This window comes from Pelophylax lessonae, assembly GCF_965119305.1.
Source record: "Pelophylax lessonae genome assembly, chromosome: 4".
Lineage (NCBI taxonomy): Eukaryota > Metazoa > Chordata > Amphibia > Anura > Ranidae > Pelophylax > Pelophylax lessonae.
In genome coordinates this window covers 341,725,223-341,737,320 of record NC_138771.1, presented here as the reverse complement: position 1 = coordinate 341,737,320, position 12,098 = coordinate 341,725,223, and positions in this window count along the sequence as shown.

The following is a 12,098-nucleotide window of genomic DNA, read 5'->3' as shown; positions in this document are numbered from 1 at the left end:
ATTAAAAAAGAAATATGCATATTTTTGAGTTGAGTGTTTATTTTTTGTCACTTGTCAGCAACGCTTTGTTTACTGTGCAGGGCTCGATAAAACCCATAGGTCAGAACAGCAAGCAAAAGGCTGCATTTGATCCCTAGCTGCAGTTTGGAGATCAGTGTTGATTTTTAACAAATATATATATATTAGAGATGCACGATTCTGAATAAAATGAGAATCACGATTTTTTTGCTTAGAATAAAGATCACAATTCTCTCATGATTCTTGGCGTAACATCTTTTATATTATACAAAAAAATTGGGCTAACTTTACTGTTTTAAGTTTTTTTAATCAAAGTGTATTTTTTTCCCAAAAAAATGCGTTTGAAAGACTGCTGCGCAAATACAGTTTGACATAAAAGATTGCAATGATCACCATTTTATTCTCTACGGTCTCTGCTAAAAAAAAAAAAATATGTGTGTGAATATGTGTATATATATTAGAGCTGCACGATTCTGGCCAAAATGAGAATCACGATTTTTTAGCTTGGAATAAAGATCACGATTCTCTCACGATTCTCTGTGTAACAAAAAAAAATTGGGATAACTTTTTACTGTTACGTTTTTTTTTTTTTTTTCATTAAAGTCTATTAATTGCGTTTGAAAGACTGCTGCGCAAATACAGTGTGACATAAAATATTACAACAATCGCCATTTTATTCTGTAGGGTCTCTGCTAAAAAAATATATAAAATGTTTGGGGGTTCTAAGTACTTTTCTAGCAAAAAAAACATTTTAATTTGCAACCAACAAGTGTCAGAAAAAGGTCTAGTCTTTAAGAGATTAAACTTCCTTTCTCCCTGGCAGAGGGAAGGAAAAGATACAATGTAATCATTTTTGTTTATAGTTACTGGGAGACTTCAGGGCTGATAGGCATTTGCCGGGAGGCTTTTTTTTTTTTTTTTTTCCACAGCTGTTCTCTCTGCTATGCAGCTATGCAAAGAATCGAGCATAATTCAGGTTTAGATCGTCAGGGGGGGTGAATCGAGATTGCGATTTTCATACGATTAATCGTGCAGCTCTAATATATATATATATATATATATATATATATATATACATACACAGTCAGGTCCATAAATATTGGGACATCGACACAATTCTAATCTTTTTGGCTCTATACACCACCACAATGGATTTGAAATGAAACAAACAAGATGTGCTTTAACTGCAGACTTTCAGCTTTAATTTGAGGGTATTTACATCCAAATCAGGTGAACAGTGTAGGAATTACAACAGTTAGTATATGTGCCTCCAACTTTTTAAGGGAACAAAAGTAATGGGACAGATTAACAATCATAAATCAAACTTTCACTTTTTAATACTTGGTTGTAAATCCTTTGCAGTCAATTACAGCCTGAAGTATGGAATGCATAGACATCACCAGACACTGGGTTTCATCCCTGGTGATGCTCTGCCAGGCCTCTACTGCAACTGTCTTCAGTTCCTGCTTGTTCTTGGGGCATTTTCCCTTCAGTTTTGTCTTCAGCAAGTAAAATGCATGCTCAATCGAATTCAGGTCAGGTGATTGACTTGGCCATTGCATAACATTCCACTTCTTTCCCTTAAAAAACTCTTTGGTTGCTTTCGCAGTATGCTTCGGGTAATTGTCCATCTGCACTGTGAAGCGCCGTCCAATGAGTTCTGAAGCATTTGGCTGAATATGAGCAGATAATATTGCCCGAAACACTTCAGAATTCATCCTGCTGTTTTTGTCCGCAGTCACATCATCAATAAATACAAGAGAACTAGTTCCATTGGCAGCCATACATGCCCACGCCATGACACTACCACCACCATGCTTCACTGATGAGGTGGTATGCTTTGGATCATAAGCAGTTCCTTTCCTCCTCCATACTCTTCTCTTCCAATCACTCTGGTACAAGTTGATTTTGGTCTTATCTGTCCATAGGATGTTGTTCCAGAACTGTGACGGATTTTTTAGATGTTTGGCAAACTCTAATCTGTCCTTCCTGTTTTTGAGGCTCACCAATGGTTTACATCTTGTGGTGAAACCTCTGTATTCACTCTGAAGTCTTCTCTTGATTGTTGACTTTGACACATATACACCTACCTCCTGGAGAGTGTTCTTGATCTGGCCAACTGTTGTCAAGGGTGTTTTCTTCACCAGGGAAAGAATTATTCGGTCATCCACCACAGTTGTGTTCCGTGGTCTTCTGGGTCTTTTGGTTTTGCTGAGCTCACCGGTGCATTCTTTCTTTTTAAGGATGTTCCAAACAGTTGATTTGGCCACACCTAATGTTTTTGCTATCTCTCTGATGGGTTTGTATTGTTTTTTCAGCCTAATGATGGCTTGCTTCACTGATAGTGACAGCTCTTTGGATCTCATATTGAGAGTTGACAGCAACAGATTCCAAATGCAAATAGCACACTTGAAATGAACTCTGGACCTTTTATCTGCTCCTTGTAAATGGGATAATGAGGGAATAACACACACCTGGGCATGGAACAGCTGAGCAGCCAATTGTCCCATTACTTTTGGTCCCTTAAAAAGTGGGAGGCACATATACAAACTGTTGTAATTCCTACACCGTTCACCTGATTTGGATGTAAATACCCTCAAATTAAAGCTGAAAGTCTGCAGTTAAAGCACATCTTGTTTGTTTCATTTCAAATCCATTGTGGTGGTGTATAGAGCCAAAAAAAAAAAATAGAATTGTGTCCATGTCCCAATATTTATGGACCTGACTGTGTGTGTGTGTATATATATGTATGTGTTGAGGAGTAGGACCTCCAAGGTAGTATTTTCAGAAATACTACCTGTACCTCGAGCCACACCAGAGAGGCAGCGGGAGATTAGGGAAGTTAACAAGTGGCTGAGGAGCTGGTGCAGTAAGGAGGGTTTTGGGTTCCTGGAGAACTTGGCCGACTTCTCAGTCAGCCACCAGCTCTATGGTAGGGACGGATTGCACCTAAATGGGGGAGGATACAGCTGTACTGGGTGAGAAGATGGCCGAAAAGTTAGAGGGGCTTTTAAACTAGGTGATGGGGGGGGGGGGGTAAAGAAGTAGAATTAGCCAGTGGAAAGCAAGATTCTGAGGGCACAAATGGGGACATTAGCGGTAGGGTGTTCGTAGCTCCTAAACCCAGGGTGGGTATGGGGAAAAATCACAAGAGCAGCCTAAAAACATCTTATGAGGATATATGTACACGGCCAAAATTATGAGGGTTGTATACCAATGCCAGAAGCCTGGCCAACAAGATGCGAGAGCTGGAGCTGCTGATGTTTGAGGAGGACTTCGATTTTGTGGGAATAACTGAGACTTGGTTCGACAGCTCTCATGACTGGATGGCGACCATTCTGGGGTATTACCTTTATCGCAGGGATAGAGAAGGTAAAAAGGGGGGATGGGTATGTCTGTATATTAAGAACAGTGTACAGGTAAATATGAGGGATGATATTAATAATGGAGCTATGGACGAGGCAGAATCCCTATGGGTAGAACTTCAAAGGGAAGGCACTGTGGGGAAGGTAATATTGGGCATATGCTATAGGCCCCCCAACCTGAGGGAGGAGGGGGAGGCGGACCTCCTTTTTACAGATAGGATTGGCAGCAAGGATGGGAAATGTCATTATAATGGGGGACTTTAATTATCCAGATATAGACTGGGCAGAAGGAACTGCGCATTCAGCCAAGGCTCGGCAGTTCCTAAATGTTTTGCAGGACAATTTCATGGGTCAGATGGTGAATGCACCGACAAGAAATAATGCGGTACTTGACCTACTGATTAATACTGAAACAGGTCTGTATTTTTGGTAATCATAGTAATAGGAAACATAAGGGTAATATAAGGACACTGAATTTCAAAAGAGCCAGTTTCCCAAAACTGCGCTCTCTGCTAGAAAATATCAAATGGGATAGAACCCTGGGAACAAAGAACACTGAGGAAAAATCAGAGTGCTTCAAGAGCATACTAAACAAAGAGATTGACCAGTGCATTCCAAAGGGAAATACATTTAAAAGAGCAAAACTAAACCCTGGGTGGCTAAACTCCAACATTAAAATGTATATTAATGCTAAAGAAAAGGCCTTAAAAAATACAAGACTGAGGGGTCATTGGCAGCATTCAAACATTACAAAGAGTGTAATAAGAAATGTAAAGACGAAATCAGGACGGCTAAAATAGAACACGAAAGACATATAGCGGAAGAGAAAAAGAAGAACCCCAAGAAATTCTTTAAGTATATAAATAGTAAGAAAGTGAGGCCAGAACACATTGCCCCCATAAAAGATGACAAGGGAAATTTGGCCACAGACGACAGGGAAAAGGCAGTAGTGTTAAATAATTTCTACACTAACCCAGCTTGTAAGGCCAAACTAAACAACACACCTCAGGAAGTACCGCCATGGCCAACAGAAGATAGACTTAGAACTAAACTAGAGAAACTTAACATAAATAAATCACCGGGACCGGATGGCTTGCTCCCGAGGGTTCTTAAAGAGCTCAGCCAGGTGATTGCCAGACCATTATTCATGATTTTTAAGGATAATTTACAGACTGGTATGGTGCCAGCTGGTTGGAAAAAAGCCAACTTGGTACCAATATTTAAAAAAGGGCCAAGATATGCTGTATCCCGGTTAACTATAGGCCGGTCAGCCTAACATCAGTAGTCTGCAAGATTTTGGTGGGGATGTTAAGGGACCACATACAAGACTTTAGTAATGAAAATGGTATTATTAGTAGTAATCAGCATGGATTCATGAAAAATCGTTCTTGCCAAACCAATCTATTAACCTTCTGTGATGAAGTGAGCTGCCACCTAGATAAAGGTAAGCCTGTGGATGTGGTGTATCTGGACTTTGCAAAGGCCTTTGACACAGTTCCCCACAAACGCTTACTGTTCAAACTAAGGAAGGTAGGTATGAACCATAAGGTGAGTACCTGGATAGAGAACTGGCTCCAGGGGAGAGGGCAAAGGGTGGTGATTAATGGGGAGTACTCGGATTGGGTGGGTGTGGAAAGTGGGGTCCCCCAGGGTTCTGTCCTGGGACCAATCCTGTTTAATTTATCCATAAATGATCTAGAGGAGGGGATATCTAGTACAATCTCAGTATTCGCGAATTATACTAAAACTAAGCATGCCAATATCTTCTATGCAGGATGTGGAAACCTTACAAGCGAACCTAAACAAAATAATGGGGTGGGCAACTACATGGCAGATGAGGTTTAATGTTGAAAAATGTAAAGTAATGCATTTGGGTGCCAGAAACCAGAAAGCAAGCTACTCACTAGGGGGGGAACCTCTGGGTGAATCTAAGATGAAAAAGGACCTGGGGGTACTGGTAGAAAACAGGCTTGGGAGTGGCATGCAAGCAAAGCCAACAGAATACTGGGATGTATAAAAAGGGGGATACAATCCAGAAATAAAGAGATTATTCTCCCTCTCTTGAAGACTCTGGTCTGGCCACGTTTGGAGTATGCTGTCCAGTTCTGGGCACCGGTCCTCAGGAAGGATGTGCTGGAACTGGAGAGGAGAGAGTCCAGAGAAGGGCAACAAAAATAATTAGGGGAATGGAGGAAATCTGCTATGAGGAAAGACTACAAGCACTGAACTTATTCTCTCTGGAGAAGAGACGATTGAGGGGGATATATCAATGTACAAATACTGTACTGGTGACCCTAGCATAAGGAACAAACTATTCAGAGAAAGGGAATACAATAAGACACGTGTATGTGTGTATATATATATAAATATATATATATATGTGTGTGTGTATATATATATATATATATATATATATATTAGGGTATATGTTTGGGGGTTCTAAAGTAATTTTCTAGCAAAATATACTGATTTAAACTTGTAAGCAACAAATGTCAGAAATAGGCTTAGTCTCACTTACAGACAGAAGTTCATTCCTTTGATCTAAAAGAAGGAAATTATAACATAAATACAATGTATCTAGCAGCCTTAACCTCCCTGGCGGTATGATTATGTCCAGATTTCTGTGCTAAAAGCGGTACATTGTTTTGCACAGAAATCTGTTGTTTTACATTTTAAAACTCACCTTCCCCTGCAATTCCCCCGCTGTCGTCCTGCTGTGTGCTCGGCCAATGACAGTGTAATGTTAAAAAACCCTATCCCGTGAAAATTCACTACCCTCATCACTTCTGTGCACATACGTCATGCATCAGCTGAGCCGCTTCCCAATGCGCATGCTCAGGCAGTAAATGATCTGCTCACACCGGAAGTGACGAGGGTAGGGAATTTTCACGGGGTAGGGTTTTTTTAACGTTACAACGGCTTCCTGTGAAAATACCCTACCCTCATTCTCCGGCGGGTCTTGGAAAATGTAAAAGTGTCTCCTAATGGAGGAAAATTTTAAATATATAAATATATTATTTTTATCATTACGTTTCGATGAAAATATATACATTTTCTTCCGTTAGGAGGCACTTTGTAATTTTTCTGGACCCGCCGGGGAACAAGGGTATTTTCACGGGAAGCCCCCGCTTTAAGGACTGGGAAGGAGGGTAGGGTTTTTTCACGGAAGCCGAGATCATTTACTGTGCGCGCATGGGAAGCGGCTCAGCTGCTGCTTGACGTACTCTCGCCGGAAGTGACGAGGGTAGGGAATTTTCACGGGTAGGGTTTTTTAACGGAACACCTGCACCTGTCTTCCGGTTCCCTTCCCTGCAAGCGTTGCGACGCAGGGGGGTGGAACCAGCGGCAATTTAAAAAATGTAAATACACTAAATGACATGATACAAAGTTGTGATCCTAACGGATTACACTGTATCATGCCATTTCACCACAGAATTGCACCTGGATACTTTTCCAGTGCCCTGCCTGTGCTTTTCTAGTCTTTGTGCCTGGAAAATTGAGAACGACCATGGCGTCCAAAAATCGTTCTTTTTGTGCAAAAGCACTTTTAGACGAACTGGAAAACAGCGACAGCAAAACGGAGTTACTTGAAGAACTGAGAAATAGCGATTGTGGGAAAAATTCGTCATCAGGTACAGAAAGTGGAGACAGCGTCAATTCTGATGTCTCTTTCTGGCACATCGCTCCATTGGAAATTCTAAAGAATCATTTGATATACTTCCCGAATTCCACAAGCTATGTGCCAGAAAGAGACATCAGAATCGTTGCTGTCGTCACTTTGATGACGAACCTGATGACGAATTTTCCCAGGAATCGCTATCGCTCAGTTCTTCATGTTTTCCAGTTCGTGCAAAAAAAAAAAAAACGCTTTTTGGACGCTATGGTCCTTCAAATTTTACAGGCACAAAGCACAGCCAGGGCGCTGGAAAAGTATCCAGGTGCAATGCTGTGCTGAAATGGCATGATACAGTGTGATCGGTTAGCACCATCAATCAACAGAATACATACAGTTTTTTCAGATACAGCCATAGTACTCCATTTTGTTTTCTTTTGGTCTCCTGGTAAAGGAATCTTAATTTGGATACATTTCTTGGGAAATTTCCTGCCATCCCTGCTGCTTCTTTGCCTTGCTCTCGTGGGTCTAGGTTGGCTTGATCGTATAGATTAACACCAGCTGTATCAGCACGTCTGTTTTCACCCTCTTGGCTGCTGTGTTAAATTTGACTTCCTGCTTTGCAGGGCAGCATGGGAAGTCTGTTGTCTATGGGAGGTGTTTGTAGTCAAGCATGTTGAAAAATAGTGATGGACGAACATCGGCCGGGGTGGTTCGCGAACACTAGCCGCAAATTTTCTCAAAAGTCCGTGAACCGTGAGTTTGTGGTGGGCCCCATTGACTTTAATGGGAGGCGAACTTTAAAAACCTTTAGGTCATATTTGCAGCCACAAAAGACGTACTAGCTGTGCACAAATAGTCCCAGCACATGGACAATGTCATAACAGAAGTATTACAATTGAAAAAGTTGCCCTAAATGTTTTTTTTTTTACAGCAAAAAATATATATATTTTTTTTCATAAATCAGCCACAACTGACAGCAGCCGGTAAATACATTGTCTAATACATATATTGTCCATTCACACATCTGTAAAATTCGTCCGCATTCATTCCACAATTTGGGGGAACCTTTACAGACCCATTGTTTTTCATTTCCAGTCTGAAAAATTAGGCATTCACAGGATAAAGACGTAAATGTCGGCCATTCCAGGCCCCAAAAATTAGCCTACATGCGTTTACCTGACAGTTAAGAACATAGTATTCTGTGGCTAAAGGTACATTAGGCATTCACAGGTAACAGAAGTTAGTGTCGGCCATAAAAGGCACCAAAAAATAGCCCACATGGGTTTACCTGACAGCTAAGAATGTAGTATTCGGTGGCTGAAGGTACATTAGGCTTTCACAGGATACAGAAGTAAGTGTTGGCCTGTATAGGCCCCAAAAATTAGCCCACATGGGTTTACCTGACAGCGAAGTACGTAGTATTCTGTGGCTGAAGGTACATTAGGCATTAACACGGTATACAGAAGTAAGTGTCGGCCTGTATAGGCTGCAAAAATTAGCTCACATGGTTTGAACTGACAGCAAAAAAACATAGTTTTTGATGGCTAGAGGTATGTTAGGTGTTCATAGTACACAGAACCGTAAGTATCAGCCTGTATAGGCTCCAAAAATTAGCTCACATGGTTTGAACTGACAGCAAAAAACATAGTTTTTGATGGCTAGAGGTACAGTAGGCGTTCACAGTACACAGAACCGTAAGTGTCGGCCTGTATAGGCTCCAAAAATTAGCTCACATGGTTTGAACTGACAGCAAAAAACTTTGTTTTTGATCGCTAGAGGTATGGTAGGCGTTCACAGTACACAGAACCATAAGTGTCGGCCTGTATAGGCTCCAAAAATGAGCTCACATGGGTTGAACTGACTGCAAAGAACGTAGTATATGATTGCTAGAGGTACAGTAGGCATTCACAGTATACACAAGTTGGTGGCGGGCTGTTTAGGCCGCAAACATGAGCTCACATGGGTTAAATGAAGTAAAGAACGTAGTATATGATTGCTAGAGGTACAGTAGGCGTTCACAGTATACACAAGTTGGTGGCGGCCTGTTTAGGCCGCAAACATGAGCTCACATGGGTTGAACTGACTGCAAAGAACGTAGTATATGATTGCTAGAGGTACAGTAGGCATTCACAGTATACACAAGTTGGTGGCGGGCTGTTTAGGCCGCAAACATGAGCTCACATGGGTTAAAATGACAGTAAAGAACGTAGTATATGATTGCTAGAGGTACAGTAGACGTTCACATTATACACAAGTTGGTGGTGGGCTGTTTAGGCCGCAAACATGAGCTCACATGGGTTGAACTGACAGTAAAGAATGTATTATATGATTGCTAGAGGTACAGTAGGCGTTGACAGTATACACAAGTTGGTGGCGGCCTGTTTAGGCCGCAAACATGAGCTCACATGGGTTGAACTGACTGCAAAGTACGTAGTATATGATGGCTAGAGGTACAGTAGGCATTCACAGTATACACAAGTTAGTGGCGGGCTGTTTAGGCCGCAAACATGAGCTCATATGGGTTGAACTGACAGAAAAGAACGTAGTATATGATTGCTAGAGGTACAGTAGGCATTCACAGTAAACACAAGTTGGTGGCGGGCTGTTTAGGCCGCAAAAACGAACTCACATGGGTTGAACTGACAGTAAAGAACGTAGTATATAATTGCTAGAGGTACAGTAGGCGTTCACCCACAGTATACACAAGTTGGTGGCGGCCTGTTTAGGCCGAAAACCTGAGCTCACATGGGTTGAACTGACTGCAAAGAACGTAGTATAGGATTGCTAGAGGTACAGTAGGCGTTCACAGTATACAGAAGTTGGTGGCGGGCTGTTTAGGCCGCAAACATGAGCTCACGTGGGTTAAACTGACAGTAAAGAACATAGTATATGATGGCTAGAGGTACAGTAGGTGTTCACAGTATACACAAGTTGGTGGCGGGCTGTTTAGGCCGCAAACATGAGCTCACATGGGTTGAACTGACAGTAAAGAACGTAGTATATGATTGCTAGAGGTACAGTAGGCGTTCACAGTATACACAAGTTGGTGGCAGCCTGTTTAGGCCGCAAAAATGAGCTCACATGGGTTGAACTGACACCTTTTTTTACACTTCAACATTTGAGCCACAGAAGGCTGCCTTTTTCCAGAAAAAAGTGACGACGGCATCATGGAAGGTGGAGTGTTGGGCAACTGTGAGGAGAAGGAGAAGGGGGAGAAGGAGAAGAGGCTGGACGGTGAGAGCATGGAGTGTGGCTTTGTGGTTTCTGACAGTTTTGCTCCCACTGGGCTTGGTGAGGGGATTTCAGGTGCCTTCTTAAGGCGGTTGTCTCTAGGTGAGTGTTGGGTTTACCGCGACTTATGAGTTGACTGCAAAGGCTGCAGATGGCAACACTGGTGTCAGCAAAGGACACATTAATAAAAGCCCACACTGCGGAGCCATGTGCCAGGCATCCTGGGAGCGCCAGATGTGACTGTACATGGTTGATGGCTCGTTCCTGATACATTTGCAGTCTGCTTTCTACCTCTTCTGCAATGCAAGTTCTGCCTGCCTCTCCTCCCTAGCTGCCGGTCCATCAGTCCACCAGTTCTACAAATAATTGGCTAGTAACTGTTGTCACTGTGTGTAGCAGAATTAACACAGCAAAAGAGGCCAAATGTTAGCAGGACTAAAATACACTCTTAGAAATTTATACTGTAAAATAACACCCCACTTCAATATGTGGCATTGGGGGGGAGCATTGGTGTAGCACACCAGTTCAAAAAATTGGCCAGTGAGTTTGGCGCTGTGTGTACCAGACTTCACTCAGCAAACTAGGCAATATTGTTGCATGACACAAATACACTTGAAAAAGCTTACTCAGAGAACACCCCACTTCAATATGTGGCATTGGGGGGGAGCATTGGTGTAGCACACCAGTTCAAAAAATTGGCCAGTGAGTTTGGCGCAGTGTGTACCAGACTTCACTCAGCAAACTAGGCAATATTGTTGCATGACACAAATACACTTGAAAAAGTTTACTCAGAGAACACCCCACTTCGGTATGTGGCATTGGGGGGGGGGGGGGGCGGGGGGCGCACAGGTTTATTACAAAGTTCTACAAATAATTGGCCAGTATCAGTTGTCACTGTGTGTAGCAGAGTAAACACAGCAAACAAGGCCAAATGTTTGCAGGACTAAAATACACTCTTAGAAAATTATCCTGTTAAATAACACCCTACTTCAATATGTGGCATTGGTGTAGCACACCAGTTCAAAAAATTGGCCAGTGAGTTTGGCGCAGTGTCTACCAGACTTCACTCAGCAAACTAGCCAATATTGTTGCATGACACAAATACACTTGAAAAAGTTTACTCAGATAAAACCCCACTTCAATATGTGGTATGGGGGGGGGGGGGCAATTGGTCTATCACACCAGTTATAATACATTATAAGTGCTTTTGTCACTGTGTGTAGTGTTGCTGCAGAAACGCTCAGTCTCACCACCACACCTGTCACAATGCTGCACAGTGCACAATAATAGTACTAATCCACTATAATATGCTTTCTACAAAGTATATTATACTGTGGATTAACCCCCTCCCCCACCCCACCCCCCCTTTTTAATGCACTGCACAGCAATACCAAAAAATTTGCAGCCCTTTACATGACTTTTGTGGACATTGACAAAGCGATTTCTAACTGCCCCTAAAGCAACCACAGGATACCTGGCCCTCATTTTAAAGAGACTGTAAAAGACCCTAAAACGACATTGGAGCATTTTAAATGACTTTTGTGGTTATTGACAAATCAATTTCTGTGCGACTGCAGCCGATATCTAACTGTCCCTAAAGCAACCACAGGATACCTGGCCCTCATGTTAAAGAGACTGTAATAGACCCTAAAACGGCATTGGAGCATTTTAAATGACTTTTGTGGACATTGACAAAGCGATTTCTGTGCGACTGCAGCCGATCTCTAACTGCCCCTACAGCAACCACAGGATACCTCTCTCTAAGCTCTAAAGATACTAGACCTATACCGAAATACCAGCCCTGAGAAGGACTTTTGTGGACATTGACAGAGCGATTTGTGACTGCAGCCGATCTCTAACTGCCCCTA